Source organism: Rhipicephalus sanguineus, unplaced genomic scaffold (assembly GCF_013339695.2).
Source record: "Rhipicephalus sanguineus isolate Rsan-2018 unplaced genomic scaffold, BIME_Rsan_1.4 Seq214, whole genome shotgun sequence".
Taxonomy (NCBI): domain Eukaryota; kingdom Metazoa; phylum Arthropoda; class Arachnida; order Ixodida; family Ixodidae; genus Rhipicephalus; species Rhipicephalus sanguineus.
The window spans coordinates 120,556-135,983 of NW_023614784.1; the positions used below are offsets into that span (position 1 = coordinate 120,556).

Below are 15,428 nucleotides of genomic sequence, written 5' to 3' on the forward strand. Positions count from 1 at the left end.
GCGGCAGCTTTTCCTCGCTCACAGGACCCATTCCTTGTACGCTTGCGATCATATGCGTGTAGAATGCCTGTGATTTTTTCTTGGTTATTTGTTAGTTGAGTATCGATTTCATAATTTAGGGATAGCCGGTTCTAACACCACGTTTTTACATTTAAATTAAAAATAAAAGAAACTGCTGCCCTCAGTCTGAAAAATATTTCCCTTTAGGTCTCGTAGGTGAGCACAAGGCAACGCATGACTTAATTGTTTGGGTTATTTGATTACATTAAAAATGTTAATATTAGGTCGCTGATTTTCACGAATACAAGAAATAACAATGAGCCTGTATTGGGGCCTATTTTATTCCTGTTGTATGTAAATTACATCAGCAATAACATTTCATCTACAGTTCGATTATTCGCAGATGACTGCGTAATTTATAGACGAATAACTACACCTCTGATAGTGACGCTTTGCAATCTGACCTTGCGAAAATTGCAGATTGGTGTGAACAGTGGCAAATGGAGATAAATACTTCGAAAACTAAGGCTGTAGCCTTCACTAGAGCGTCCTATCCTATAAGCTTACTTATTATTTGATAAGTGACACAGTCATTGCGCGTGCGCATACAATAAAATACTTGGGAGTTCATTTATCTTCTAACGTTTCATGGAGTGACCACATCGAGCAATCTGTAGCAGTGCATGGAAAACCCTTGGCTTTATCAGGCGTACCTTTACTTGGCAAACAAGTCTAACTAAATTATTGGCCTATGCGACTTTGGTTTCGCGCAAAACCAGAATATGCATCTTTATTTGGAACCCGCACCAGTCCTTATCCTCAACAAACTCGAAGCAATTCAAAATAAGCAACCCGCTTCATTACCAAAGATTATTCACGAACATCAAGCATAACTAACCTAAAAAAATCTCTGAATCTAAGCACCCTAGAAAATAGAAGAATCATAGCACTTCTATCTCATTTCCACAAACTTTATCACTCATCATCGTCGTTCCGCGCATGCCACATCACGGCCGCCCATCGTATCTTTCCGCGCCTGGATCACCCGTTTAAAGTATAACCCGTTTTTGCTCGAACAAACTTCTTAAGTAAATCCCCCCTTTTCTCGCAATATATCACTGGAAGAAGCTACCTGCCGACGTCGTTTCTTCTCAAAATCATGAAGATTTCATGAATAAACTTAAAAGTTATTTTAATGAAAGTTAATATTGTTCTTGTGCATATCTGTTTTGTTGTACTTGTTGTCGTCGTTCTTTGTACGCGGAATTTCAATGAACGGGAATTATCCTTTCTTTGCATCCTTTTCTTGTTTTGAACACTGCGAAAATTTTCCTTAAAGTTTCTGTTGTCCTGTTCTTTTCTTTTTTTTTCTTTTAGTAGCACTTTCTTTATTTTCTCCGCGTAGCATCCCTGTTCTGTTAAGTAATAGTATCTCTACATATGTATAGCGTATGTGCATATTTATATTTTGTATCAATCGTTTGTATTTGTTATTCAATTTGTACACGGTACTTGTAACAGCTTTATTGTGTTATAACTCCCCTATGTAATGCCTACCCAGGCCTTTAGGGTACTTGAATAAAAAAAATAATCTTTACAACGTTGTTGTACTGCAGTGCAAACAAACTTCGCAAAACTGGAATTCTTCAATGATTATCCAAAGCGAACGAAGCTCATATATTGTGCATAGCTGTGATATGCAAACACAGATATTCGAGGAAGTCACTCCAAATATTGAATCGAATGTGAAACATTTTAACATTTCTTAAGCCACATCAAATATGAAGCTTGCCTGGTGTCTGTTTCATATAAGAAACTGGGGTTATGAATATGTTGGCAGATATATGTATAATACCATTCACAGTTAGACGCCCAAATAACCGAAGAGCCTATAAATGATAAGCAGCTTTATAAATGAACAGCGGCAACATATCAATAACGTTACCGAAATATGTAACCGGCTGCCGCGGTGCTACAGTGCTTACGGTGCTAGGCTGCTAACCGGAAAGACGCGGGTTCGATTCCGGCCGCGACGGTCGCATTTCGATGGAGGTGAAAGGCCAGAGACCTGCGTACTTAGATTTAGGTGCTCGTGAAAGAACTCCAGGTGGTCAAAATCATCTGCAGCCCTCCATTACGGCTTGCCTCGTGATCGTATCACGCTTTTTTTTAACGTAAAGTCCCAGTAATTATTATTTTAAATGCGTAACCATATATGTATACGCACAGTGTTGTGTTCTCTAAAGAAAGGTGTCTGCTGCAGCGCCATACATTTCTTTTAAGGAGTGTAAATATTATGACACACGTCAAATAAATATCGCAACAAAATCCTAGAACTACATATCTAAAAGCAAGTAATTATATTGAATAACTGGAAATCACTTAGTCGATGGTATGTGCCGCACGCACTTCTTAAGGGACTATTGTCACTGTGTGACAAGCGCAGCTATCCTGTATAAATCATTCGGAACAGTCTCTACGTCCGTTTTTTGTCTCCCTCGTGAAGCCTGTAAATAAGTGTATTCTAAATAAACGAATACCGACAACATACAATAGTGCGTTCTTGGACAGAAAACAAATCGATTACCACTGAATATTTGGTCCAAATTCTAGACTTAGAATATCTGCCCACGCCTAGATATACGATGCGTGATCCTGCCTATGGAAACGATTACAAAAGACCGCGAGAAGTCTATCTGTTAGGACCGGGGCGTTTTGTGCGCACGTTCTTTACGCTTCAGAGCGAGTATAAGCTCAGCTGAGAACTACTGAGGAAAGTTACGCAAAACATCGCGTTTGTGGCGTTTATTGTGCGAGATGTCATGTCATACGTGAAAGGAAACAGCCCCCCGGCGCCACGTCATCTTATAGTTGACGATAAAGGAAGCTTGTCGAAGGCAACAGCGAGCCATTGTCGGAGTCGCATTATTGCAAATGAGTTCTGCGGAACCCCGCAAGATGGCGGCATGGTTATGAAAGGGAGATTGACAACCACTCGTTTGTGATTTCCTTTCATTGTCGGAGTTTGCGTGCGCTAGCTTTCCCACTGAAAAAACGGATAACTTGGTGCCGCACTGCTCACTGATGGTCTTAACAATGCGCAGCGACGGTGGACTTCAAGACCGAAGTGAACGGCAACGGCCGCCACAACGGGTTCAGGAACTTCGAGAGCATCGACCTGACCTGGAGGAACCTGATATACAAGGTCAAGAAAGGCAAAGGTACACGCACTGCACAACGCGGAGACAAGCGAAAGCTTAGTAACCAGGAATGCGCAGAAGAATGAGGGCATGTCATGGACGAGGTTATGTTAGAGGAAGTGAAGGGTGCCCTTTCTTTCCTCCTCCTGGCAACTCTTCCTCAACCTCCTCCCTTTTCTCATTCACAAAAAAATTATGCGTGGCTTTAACTGACATAACGTCAAATGTACAGCATAGCTGAGGGGAAGCCTCAGCGATGAAATGCAAAGTGATGCAAAGCTAGGCGAACGTGGACATGGTTTAGCACTGAAAGAACTTCCTCTTCGCTTGACCACCCGCGTGCCTCCAACCTGCAACTCACTTCCCTTTCCACTCGCCTCCGCTATACTATACTGTACTCTCCGTCCTCCCCCTCAGCCTAACTTCCCTTTCCACCCCTTGCTATACTAAACTATACATTCTATGCTGTGCTTTATCTCTCTCTCCTCCTCCTTTCCATCGTCCTCCGCCTCACTGGCACCCTTTCCCTACCCTTGATATACTATACTGCGCGCGGTTATGCTTCACCCCTCCCCTACTCCTTTCCTTCTCACCCTCACTTCCTTTACCACACCCCTTGCTATACTACACAATATACATGGCTATGTTATGCTTACCATATTCCTCATTTCATTATGATGATAGTTTTGCGCGGTCGCCCGGCAACGGGCGGAATTCAAGCTTTAACATCTCCGCTGTTAAAGTTCTTGCGCTATAACTGCCCTTAAAAGCATATTCCAACCAATCTTGATTCCGGACATATCATCGAAAGCGGCCAGCCACAGTGAGAAGAACTTAAGAACGACGAGCTTAATAAATACGTCCCCTAATCTATATTGAATGACGTCCTGCCTCCGCAACCAACCTGGCCTCCAGGCCTTTCCGATATTCATGAAATAAGTGCACGCTGCACGCGTGCGTGAGTGGTGTTCCCCGCCCGTAGAGCTCCCGTTAATGGACCCTTCGCGCAATAAAAACTCACATGTTGCTCTTACTCGCTCCCGGTTCATATTGTACGATAAATTATAGTTCGATAAGTATCCTATGCCTAGATGTATGCGGTATTCAGCCCAGTTTTCTGAACAAAATATACACTGTAATCTGGAACGAAGAGGGTATCATGGGGAACAGCACAAGCTTACTTCTATATACACATGGCTAAGAAGGTCACGAAAGTGATGAGCACTCAAAGAGAAAATAATAATTGCTGAGAAGTGACATTTGCGCAATACTTTGCATTATGTCATTAAATTCCTTCTTTTCTGTTGTTTTTCAGCCCGAAAGTACTTAGTCAACAACATGAGCGGTGAAGCACGGTCCGGTACGCTGACTGCCATCATGGGTCCTTCTGGCGCAGGCAAGACGACGCTGCTCAATTTGCTCACGGGCTTCTAGTAAGTGGACTCACTCTTCTCATTCACTCGTTCTGGTTTCTCATTCAGGGATACCCTTCAAGGGGTAGGGGCGACGTTTATGCATAGTATGAATTTGATGATAAACCATAAATGCACGAGTCATGCAGCTTGAATATGTTTGCCTACCGTTTACTCAGCCCACGCAATGTGGAATGAAGAGCCACAGAAAGCGCCTGTTTCAGTAGATTCGAAATGATCATCATTATAGACGCTTAGCCACGTTATTCCGTGGTGGGTAAGTACTGGGCGCTTCTCAATGCATTTCTTTGCCCTTAGTGCTTACGCTCCCCCTTTAAGCTTGATTAAGACGCCCCGAGATCAAGTGGATTTCCAATAAGAAGTGTCAGATAGACTTGTACGCTGCGTGGCGTTCTGCGAATAGATGAGCTATTGCAAAAGGTCCCGCGATTAAGTCCATAGCCCAAATCTTAGGCCCGTATTCTGAAACGCTCCTTACCCATGAGGGGGCCTTAACTGCTTGAGGACGCCTTATCGCGTATTCTGGAACGCTCCTTACTAAAGTTCCCCAACTGAGGCCCTCCTTGGTGCTCCCTCAAGTTAAGGTAGCTCTAGGGCTACCTTCAGGCCTCCTTACCTTGCTACTTGCACTGAAAGGGTGCTTCTCTGCAGTACTGTTTCAGCGACAGTCTGTCCGATTTTTATTTTCGATCGATGCCTTGTACTTCTGCACAAGCCTGCTATAATCGTATCCTCGTCGTTGTTGGAAAATTACTTGCCAGGCGTATTTTCGAACGTGCGGCTGAACGGCTGCCAAAATTTTTCGTTAAGATTGCGCAGCGCGAAGAGGACAAGACATTTTACAGGAATAGAGAAAACAGAAAAGACTCAAGGAATGAGAAACGGTAGACCCCCTCTTCGCCCACCGTTCGTGCTGGCGTCTTCCAGAAATGACAGTTCTTGTTTGGATTATGCTAACGATGGCTTCTGATGCATGGGCATTCCCCCCACATGTCATGGGGCTGCTTCCACAATGAGGCAGGTGCGGTCGTCCGGGTAAGAGGAAATCCCATTGGTTTTAGCAAACACGGGGGTGCAGCCGCATGCGCTACAATGTATGCCCAGGAAACCCTCCTTTCCTTTCTGCGGATTATCTCAGCCACTAAGATTAGTAATCCGTCGTGATACAGGCGAGTGACCTGTGCCTGAAAGCTGGCGCCTACTCTGTCGCAGCATGACTATTTTAATGCGCTTGAGAAGCAAGACCGAACAATAACCCTTTTGGCAAGTTTACTGTGCGGAGTTGAGAACAGCAGGATTGCTTGTACGAGCCTGGTTCATATGTCCAGCAAACATGATCGCGTGTGAAATCGAGCTTAAGATCAAGGAACCCGACGGAATCCTAGAAGGGAATACCACGTGTTATGACGAGGAGCGATATACATTCTTCAAATATTCCGACCATTTGTGACAACTCAGAATGCAACCCGAGGCGCCGCACTGTAAGACTAAAAATCGTCCTCATATATCTGAATACTTTCGATATATGGCGCTGGCTAACAACATGAGCGCGAACTTGGCGCTGGCTAACAACATGAGCGTTTATTTCGTATGTGCACAAATATATACGCTTCTTGGGAAACGGAAATAAACAAAAGAGAGAGAGAGAGAGGGGGGGGGGGTTCAACGCATACGTCCCAACTAGTCCATGACGGTGCTATGATCACGTGCGGAGATACTTAATTTCCTTGTCGGTTAGTGCGATCGATGGGTGCTTACACGTGATGGCCCAATGGAATGAATTGCGAGTGCTTCATATATTTCCCGGGCGCGGCTATCACGAGAATCTGCGCAAGATGCGCGTCTGATCAGAATTAGGACTTCAGCCACAGTCGGCACAGTGAATAACCAAATTGCTTCCAGTACGCGCCTTGAGGTTGATCTTCTGTTCTTGCAGACGGTCGTTGAGGTTCAGAATACGGGGTGTGATCACGTGCGCTCCCCCCCCTCCCCCCGAACAAGGAGCCACCCATATATAGGAATCTGAATCGGATGGGCAAATTCTACGTTTTTCGTCGCGTGAACTAATTGATCAAAGAAGCTTCATAATAATGAGGGCAATACATTTCGAGATACAATTAACACGCGGTATTATTAGGACACAGCGCTGTACATGCACACCTTTGTGTATACCGTATTTTTCGCCACGGTGCGACCTATCGGTTGATCGTTGGCGTTTGTGTTGCCTGTTACTCTTCTCTTATTTCCGTATCGGCAGGCCTTGATTACTTCCACGATGTATCTTTGCCAACTAGCTCACCTATTTGCCGCTTTAAGCGCTGTGCACACTACAGTGCGAACGTACCGAGTGCGTATAGCAGAGACTCGTGCTACTGTCTCAAGGAACGTTTAAGCGCGCAGAATTCCCTCTCGTTGCGCTTGGAGAGAAAAACTTGTTTCGCCACGGACTGCGAGTTGGAAGTGGTTTTGTGTCACTTCCGCAAACTTTTGTCCCACCCGCTTTTGTCCCGCCATCGTGGACTCCTTTTCGCTCGGCCAGCAGTTTGGCGCATCTTCATTACGTTGCGCAAGCGGCGTGACCTCGGCGCGCTCACGTATCGCCGCCTCCTCAAGTCCGGCTGCAGGTAGAAGTATACGTGACCGCGTGCGCAGCGCCCACGACCATGTTATGTACGCGTTCGAGAGAACCGGCTGGCGATCTACGCCCTACGTTATGCTGCTTCGCTTGGGAGCCGTGAGAAAGCGCATCTGTGTCTGTCACGAGAGCGAAAAAAAAAAAATAATAAAGCCAGGCCTGCGCGGAAAGCGCAGCACAGTCACAGCGAAAGCTGGAAGAGCGGCATTTCTATAGACTGTTGTAAACTCTCTTGGGGCTACTAATACAAATACACTAGCAAGGTACCACTACGCCATAAATCACAATTTTTGTGAAGTTTGGAAGCACCTACAACGCCATTATTCGTTATTATGCACAGAATCGAGGTACCAACTACACATCTGTAAGGCATTACGTGCACTTTGTTGGCGCGCGACGACTGATGACTATGAAGAATTGTGGCTCAGCCCTTTGTAATGGGTTGGAAGCTTTAAACGGTCACCAGTTATGTAATTCGCATTGTGTGATGCCCGGTCGCTATTTCACTTTGCCACCATGCTATATAACATACGTTGACGTGAGAAAGAGAGAGAGGGGGGTAAGAACTTTATTGAGACCCTGAGGAAATGGATCACGGGCTTATGGGTTTCCTTGGCAACCGATACAAGTGCACTTGCGAGGAAACCACTACACTATAATCATCATAATTTCTGTGAAGTAGGGAAGCAGCCACTATGGCAGTTTCTTAATTCTACGGGGAGCCGTTGCACACGCTAAACATGTAAGGCATTATGCGCACTTTGTTGATGCTGTGACTGATGACGATGAAGAATTATGGCAGAGCCCTTTGTAATGGGTTGGAAGCATTCAACAACCAACTCGGTGCGCAATTCGCATTGTGTGAGGCCTGGTTGCAGAATTCACGTCGTGTGACGCTGCTTGCTATTTCACTCTTCTATCACGCTATGTTACATGTAGTAGTGTGGTTCCTTCCCGACATGAAGCCTGTATAGCGTCTTTTGCAAAGCAGTTTCAAGCACGGGCATGGCTCTGCAAATGAAGAGAAAGAAAAACAGGAACGGCTCTGAGGTAGAACACTAGACTCCCACGCAGAGGGCCCAGGTTCGAACCACGTTCCATCCGGGAAAATTTTCTTATTTCTTTTTTTTTCTTATTTAGCGTGATAATGTTTACGGACAACGGCGGCGGCGGCGGACAACTACGGCGCCGAAACGACCGTTGAAATGACCTCATAACAGCTTTCGCTGTAAAAAAAAAAACACGGTTGATCCTCCGTCATAGGAATCGGAATAACACAAAGTAAAGCGTGCCCTTACAGAAGTAACTGAATGTTTACTGTACATTGATATAACAGAGTTTGCAAAATGTATATTGATGTCTAGCAGCTATAGCACCGTTTAACGTGGATGTGCACACTTTCATGATTGGTAGTACATCTCCATCCCGACGACTAACGTCCCTGCTAAATGATTAAACAAACCCTTGTGGTAGCTGTAGTAGTTAACGCAGGCCCGTAGCCAGGAATTTTTTCGGGGGGGGGGGGGGGGGAGGGCACTTGCTGAAAGCCTTGACTGTTTAAGAAAAACGCCTATTTTCATTATTTATTTTCGGTAAAACGCCATGTATCATTAAAATTTCGGAGAGGGGGGGGCGGGCCCCCGCCCCGCCCCCCTCGCTAAGGGCCTGAGTTAACGGTGAAAGCGTAATCAGAGAACTAGGGGTGATAGCCAGAAGAGCGTCGCATATTGAACGCAGAACTTGGTCGCCATCCCGCGGCGTGTTAAAATGTGATTGAACACCACGGCCGGACTCGAGGGAAACGCAAAGCGCGTCGTGCCGCCCCAGTAGCCCGGCCGCGATTTTTCTAGGAGCGAGCGCGTGAGCGGGGAACGCGGTATTATAGCTACGTGAGGCAGGCGCGCGTCGCAGAGCTATGAGCGAGGCCGACGCTTTTACGACGCTTGGCTAAGGTCGCCACCTCGCGGTGTGTTAAGGCATTGACAAAATTGAACTTCTATTGAAAACGCACCGAATGGGAGGGACGTAAAACGCGTTGCAGGTGCTAATCGCGGAAGCCACAGTAATGACGATTTACTTTACCGCTCCGAAAGGGCAACCACCCGCCGCCGAGAGAGGTGGTAGATATAAAATGCGCGTTTGTAAAGCGCCTAGAGTCTGTGACCGTGGCGCAGTGGATAGCGTCGTGGGTTCGATGCCCGTTGACGGAACTTTTTTCATTGCCATCTGATCGTGTATATTTTTCGACGTCATTTCCGTGACGGAAATACGTCACTGAAGTCTTGGTGGACCCCGGCATAAAACACTTTTGTGTTAAAAAAAACGGTTAGCGCTAGCGTTTGCCTTTGCAATATACCAGAGACGGAGACACGCTTTAACAGTGAAGCTGTTTAAGGTGTCGGTAACTTGGGCTCCGTCGTGCAAAACTCCTCAGGTGGAATTATGCGCCACAGGGATCGGGCAAGCCCACTACCGAGTACAGCAGGTGTGAGCGTTAAACGGAAACTCTGCTCCGCAAAGTGGAGCGCGTGAAACACGTGAAAGAAAGAGAGAGAGAAAGAAAGCGATGGAAAGAAAAAATAGCGAGAAATAGAGGGAATAAAGACATAAAAAGATAGAAAGGCAGACAAAGACATAAAAATAGAAAGAGATAGATAGAAAGCAACAGACACGAAAAAGAGATAGAAAAACATAGCCAGACAGAAGAGAGAAAGAGAGAAACTAAGAAAAAGAGAGAAAGAAGCAGAGAGAGAGAGAAGAAGAAGATAGAAAGAAAGAGGAATCGATAAATAGAGAGAGAAAAAAACAAATAAGAAAGAGAGAGAAAGTTAGAAAAAGTGAGAAAGAGAAAGAAATAGACAGAGAAAGAAACAAACACAAAAGAGATACAAGGAACACAGAGAAAGAGAAAGAAAGATAAGAGGAAAATAAAGAGGAACAAGAAAGGCCACCCAGCTCCGCTCTTCCTTCAGGCTTGGCACCACTACTGCGAAGCTGCCATAATTTTTTTAATGTGGCACCAGTAGCCATGAATGTGCATTACATTCGTATCATACAGGGTGTTTCAAGAAATGTGTCCAACCTTCTCAAAAAATCAGAAAATGCGATACTTGCGGGGTTTCAGAATTGCGTTTTCTGTAGCGGCAGGAATCTTAAGGTAGTTAAGGACATCATTTAGGACAGTAATTAAGAAAGTACATTAACTTTTTAATTAGTGAGTTAGGTGATTGTGTCAAATGGGAGAATTGAAGTTCTTCATGCGAGGAACCCATCCGAGCTTTGAGATTTCGAAAAAGCGTCCTCTGGTAATTGTGTGGCGTAATGAAACTCAACGAAATGCAACGGCTTTCAACAGCGAAAGCCATCGAATTCGGTTTGAATTTTATTACTTCGTAATTATAGAGGCAGCTTTTTCGAAATCTCAATGTTGGGATGGGTTCCTGGCACGAAGAACTTCAATTCCCCAATTTGACACAGTCACTAACTCCACTAAATAAAAATTAATTAATTTAACTGTCTTAATTACTGTCTCAAGTGACGTCTCAAACCATCTTAAGATGCCTAGCGCTACAGAAAAAGTCATTCACTCATTTGGACGTTCTCAGAAGAATATGGCAGTGCGTTCTTCCATGTTTCTGTTTACATTTCACCATTGAATTTGGTTGAATTTCATTACTTCGAATTATTACTAGATGCCACTTTCTCGAAATCTGAAAATTGGGTTGGGTTTCTGGAATGAAGAATAACTCCACTAATTAAAAGTTAATTAATTTAACTTTTTAATTACAGCCAAATATTTCTTAACCATCTTAAAATCCTTGCCACTACATAAAAACCAATTCTGAAGGCAGCAATTAAATATCGCATTTTCCTGATTTTTTTGAGAAGGGGACAGATTTTTTGAAACACCCTGTATTTGACAAGCATTAGCCGTGCATAAGTGGTGGCGTAGCGAGAAATTTTTTTCAGCGGGGGGGGGGGGGTCAACCATCCTTTATGCATGTTCGTTCATGAGCCTGTATGTGTATATACACACATGCAAAACTGAAAAGAATTCGGGTGGGGAGGGGGAAACTTGAAGAGCCAAACCCCACCCCCCTGGCTACGCCGGTGTCATGCATGTTGCCATAACTACTTGCATGTGTTCATGATTTCGATATCTCCAAGAACGCTACAGTATTGCGAGCGACGTAGTGTATATCAGCCTTGAAAAAAAGTTTTTGCGTAAAACTACTACTACCGACCAAAATTATGCGACAGTACGGCGCGAAACGAGGGATGCGTAAGTGCTGCAGCAGACGTCATTCAGAAGCTGAAGGAAGAAGGCGCCACTGTATGTCCTCGCGCCAAATACTAGCATATCCCGCTTAGAGACAAGCTATGAGTGACTGGTACCTTCCCTGGATCTTTCTTCCCATAGCGACAAGGGCTTCAAAGGCGAGGTCCAGATCAACGGCTACGTGCGTGACCAGCCACTGTTCAACAAGCAGAGCTGCTACGTCATGCAGGAGGACCGACTACTCCCTGCCCTCACCGTTTACGAGGCTATCTTCATGAGCGTCGAACTGCGCATGCCCAACATGGCACCAAAAGACAAAGCGAAGAAGGTGAGCCGGGCATGGATGCTTCTTATCATACTGTCGTACAGGAAGATACACTCAAGAAAGTGAAATTGCACAAAGAAGCTGGAGTTGGCCGCGAGCTTAATTTGTCGGAATTGTAGCTTCACTTGGATGTGTAACTCTCACTTACAGATGCAAACAGTACATGTCCGGGATTCGATCCTGCGACCTTCGGGTCAGCAGTCGAGCACCATAACTTGACAACTGCAGCGGGTGGTGTATAAACTGGTGTCCTTTATCGCGATAGCAATTATATGGACACTCTAGATGGGTTTTTGCGCCGCCGTCGCCGTCATGTTCCGTACAAAGTCCAAATCGATAACATCCCCGCGCATCGTGTGTTCTACCAGTGGGTAAAAGCGCGCGAGCGGGGGCGACGAACGCGGCTGAAGCGGAGATGAAACTAGCAGGCCCATCTCCGTCGCACGGAGGGCGCATGCGATAATAGAGGTCTTTAGCTTGTGCGTATACTTTTTAACGTTACCGTGCTACCGGAACGCATGTTTTAGCAAAGTTTTAGCTCCACATACGTAAACCTTTACGTACTTACGTAAACGCATACGTTTACGTTTGCGCAAATCCTAAATGATGATGATAACTACATTTAAACTATATTTCGTTTAGATAACATTCAATCACCGCTGTGGCAGAATCGTAATAAATGTCTTTAGCGTGTATGGTATTCCGGTATACGCAAAGGGGTGTAGGAATAGCCTGTTACCGGGCGTTGGTATCGACATCTTTCGCACTTCGTGCAGCCACCACCATACACATGCGTAACCTCTGTGCTCTAAACGTGAAGAGGCTGGACGAAAACCGCTTTTCTCCCTAGAGCGGCCGTATTCTCTTACACCAGTCTTTTGTAGAGTTACGCGAGATCGGATCCAAAAGAGTTAGCTGCCAGCCTTACTTCGTATAACATTACAATTTGTTGCTGCATTCATTGCTTCGCCCTTGCGGTGAAACTATGATATATTTTTTCGTCGGAGATCGTCAAGCGAAAAGAAAGTGAATCCCATTACTAGAAACTAGCAGCTCGAACCTACGCTTAGATAACTGAAATGTGCACACACACACACAAAAAATGCATTGATTAGAATGCGGTACTTGTTAGAGTTGTCCACCGCACAACATGAAAACATGTTTGAAAATGCTTTTTTCGACACTGCTCGTCAGAAACGGATGCGATAGAGACGGGAGAATAGGGAAAAGCCGGTAGGTTACCAGGCGCGCGTTCAATTTGCTACACGGAAAAAAGGGATCAAGGCACACAAAAGAAGAAAAGAAAAGAGAGAACAGGAAGAACGCTACTGTATCCTAAAGTGCATACTTTACGTCAAAGTTAGTCACTGAAATCTGTACAGGCCGGTTTTTCTGAGCTTGAGGCTTCTCAATATTAGCTAGGCTACATGCCCTGAAGTGGTAAAGAAGCCGAATTCGCCAAGTTTTTGAGTCGGCACTGTCGACAGTACGGTCCTGATAACATCAGCATCAAGGATATTGCAGTGTCTACGATGTGTGGGAATAGTTATTTTTTCTTTTTTTAAAATAAGCTGCTAAAAGTTATCAGGATCAGTCTGCGCTTAGGCGCGTTTACACTAGAGCGACACGACACCGACGTAGACACGAGACAGACGCAGACGGTCGGCCGACGAGTCGCCCGCCGACGATGTCGCCGGACCGTCTGGTCACACTAGGCCGACGACGCCGCGCCTCCCAAGACAGCATGTCGTAGTAGTGTCAGCGCGTGACTTTTTGACGCGGCGTCGCGCCCTCTTCCTATGGGAGAGAGGGCCCACAGCTTCGTGTAGCCGCGCGCCCTCTCTTCTCATGGGTAGAGGGCGCGACGCCGCGTTAAAGTGAGCTTTAGCCGCGTCAAAAGGTCACGCGCTGACACGCCGCACCGCGTACGTGTGTTCAGCCCTTAACATGATGGCAGACCAAAAACACCAGCAAAACGCATCGGCAGACCTGTCGTCGGCAGGTCGTCGGGAGATCCGTGGCCGAGCGCGTTTACACTAGACACCGATTTCGGTCACGGTAGAGGAGTGAGGACTGCCTAAATGAGCAGCAGGTGGTCCCCCGTTTTAAACTTTTGCGCGCAAGTTTAGTCGGTGTCGCTGTGCGCGCCTTCTGTGTGACAAGAGAATCGGCCGACGAAAGGCTGGGAGCACGACAAGACGCGGATGGCGTCTTTCACAGACGATCGGCCGACTGTTGGCGTCGTTGCAGTGTAAATAGGACGACGACACGACAAAAGCACTCCCGGCGACAGTCGGCAGACCGAAATCGGCGTCGTGTCGCTCTAGTGTAAACGCACCCTCGAGAGTGTGACATAATTGTTATAATAACACGTAACCATATTAATAGCATGCAAGCAGACGCTACGAAAATTTGTTTTGATAGTGAAATGTGGCAATTATTTTAACGTGGTGCTGCTCACATGTCTTCAGCGTTCATGCCACACACGGCTTACCCAGGTTAGCATCATATTGAAGTTGACATGTCTTGCACTATACATGTTCAGCACAGCAGTTCAGCCAAACTTTATATTTCATGCCTCAGCGTTGAAGTGACGCAGACCTGTTTCAACATCTTCACGGCAACACCGACTTATATTTTCATAAAATATTTTGTTTATTGGACGAACATAGAGCATGATGACTGCTAAAACAAACCTAGGATAAAAGTCATAGCCATTGCTCAATTCTTTCACACATACTGTAGTTAATCATATATTCCATGAATCGTTTAGTCGTTTAATAGTTTTATAAGCTAATACTTTAGAAGAAACTGTGTTAAAATCTTTATATTTTTATCACAACACAGGTAACTAAGGATAAGTAATTCAATGTGATATTTTGTATTGCACAAATGTGCGTTATCAGTGCGTCCACGGACCACTCATGTACAAGTACAGGCCCCGAAAACATGACTCGCTAGAGGGAAATGTGGTAAAATAATTCGTAAGAAATATTATTATGTCATAAAGTACCATTAATACTTCTCCTAAAGTTGTTTATCGAAGATTTTAAGATAACGTCTGTATGTCTGAGGACCATGTGTTCTTTTTTTTCTTGTGTTTGAGAGTAACCCGAGGGTGGCATCTCGTACAGGAAATTTACGTGAGTACGCCTTCAATACTTGCCTGCTGTGTTCTGGTCGGCGCTTGAAGATCTCTGCTGGTGGTTTGGACGCTTTGAGGGGCTCACTGCAAGCCGAAAGAGGTCATTAAGTGGCACGAATGCGTGGGTTTTTGTTTTAATAATTTTTTAATCGGGGAGTTCGTTCGTCTTCGGTGCACCTAACCGAAACGTGAGAGGCCAAGCTCGCCCTCGAGGATCTGGAAGACCAGCGACAACTCGTCGCCAGGTCCAAGAGGGTAGTCGAAGCCAGAGGGTCCATGAACTATAGGGCCCTCCCACCTCACGGTAATGCCGGGCGTCGCTCGGAACACTGTTTCGACAATAAACGTTCATTTCTCTCTTTCTCTCGGGGAGTTCGAAGATACTGCACGATAGACGCTGCATTCACAGAA

General features: G+C 45.5%; 1 pseudogene; it reads left to right on the forward strand.

Moving 5' to 3' along the window:
* The window catches only part of LOC119376723 (ATP-binding cassette sub-family G member 1-like), a 46,635-nt pseudogene that overhangs the window by 15,195 nt on the left and 16,012 nt on the right, over window positions 1-15,428 (forward strand).